The sequence below is a fragment of the Nicotiana attenuata genome, unplaced genomic scaffold, assembly GCF_001879085.1.
Source record: "Nicotiana attenuata strain UT unplaced genomic scaffold, NIATTr2, whole genome shotgun sequence".
NCBI lineage: Eukaryota > Viridiplantae > Streptophyta > Magnoliopsida > Solanales > Solanaceae > Nicotiana > Nicotiana attenuata.
The window spans coordinates 54696-56057 of NW_017675545.1; the positions used below are offsets into that span (position 1 = coordinate 54696).

The 1362-nt window shown below is 36.8% G+C and overlaps 1 long non-coding RNA gene across 1 annotated transcript in view; it reads right to left on the bottom strand.

Moving 5' to 3' along the window:
* Positions 1-564, bottom strand: part of LOC109220190 — a 1985-nt gene extending 1421 nt beyond the window's left edge. Inside the window, exon 1 of the long non-coding RNA XR_002067042.1 lies at positions 223-564. This is a non-coding gene — a long non-coding RNA (uncharacterized LOC109220190). The remainder of the gene's footprint in view (positions 1-222) is intronic.
* Between the last annotated feature and the right edge of the window lie 798 nt (positions 565-1362).

A 1362-nucleotide genomic window follows, 5' to 3' on the forward strand; every position in this document is an offset into this window, starting at 1 on the left:
CACCCCCCACCCCCCACAAAACAATCTTTACCTTCCCCTCAAGCACTCCAAACTAAAGAACATATGAAAGCACTGCATAAACGCAAATATTTCAAGAAAGCACCAATTTTGCACGCAAATAATATCATCAAAGCTACACACTATAACAACCTTAAAATAACTAAACTTAATTATATGATTATCAATGAACAAAGACGTGTGAATAATTAATCACGATGGTACCTGAATGTAGCAGAGAAAGAGAGATCGAAAGACTTCATATTCGAATCAGTGGAGACATCGAACTTCAGAAGGAAATCTTATCTTAATTTTAAATAATATATCGTCTGTAGCCTTCTCGTCCCAAGTCGCAACTTTGCTTTCTCAATCCTTCTTGTCTACGATAGTATCAAAGGCAGAAAAGAAACAATCGACGGATTAGGCACCATTAGCAGGGGATTCCAAAGGCCAGCAAGAACTCAACGATGGGAGCAAAGTGAAGGAGACCTAGAAGAATTATATCACGGGAGCCGCCGTTGTGGGTATAATTTGTTTCGTTTCACGTATTTAAAAGTTAGACATTAGGTTAAAGTTTCCTTCTTTAATTGTAATTGTCGGTAATTGCTTATTAATATTGCAACATTTAAATCAAAATGTCCTAATTTTCTCACATTTGTTATCAAATGTCATTATGTTAGCAACATTTTTTAATAAATGTCACAAAAGTAATTAATTTCAAACATTTATTGTAAATGTCACCAAATAAATGTGGCCGTAGCCCTTATTTCTTATAGTGATTTGTAAAGACACACAATATTATTGGAATACATTGATTTACTTTGCTTTCTTTTATTCGGCTATCATTCATTTCGATTCTTCTTATTTGTTCTAAATTTGATTATCAGTAACCCGAGTTCTTCTAAAAAATAAGATTTGACCCGAATTTCCTATTTTCTGGTTAAACAAATTGGTTCCGTTATTATGATAATCTATTACTTTCTGAATCGAATTTTTCGTCAAATCAATCATGTCGAATGTCAATTTCAACAATCAAGGAGACCATCAACAACAGGAGAATCTGCAAGGCGGTGGAACTCCGGTCCCTTCCCCATGAAATTCTCCTCGACAATCTCGAGAAGGAACTCCTGATGGGTCTCGGTCAAATGTGAATGATCAATTTGAAAATGATGAAGCTATTAATGAAGCTTTGAAAAAGTTAATCGCTCAGCAGGTCAGCAATGCTCTTGAGGCCGTCGCTAACCAGCTGCCAACCGTGCCTCCAACATCAACTCTAAACAACAACACCTTAAAATATCCTCGCTCAAGACTCGTTAACTCGGGCAGTGGAGGAACTCCTAGCGAATCCCGTGATGGAGGGTACGG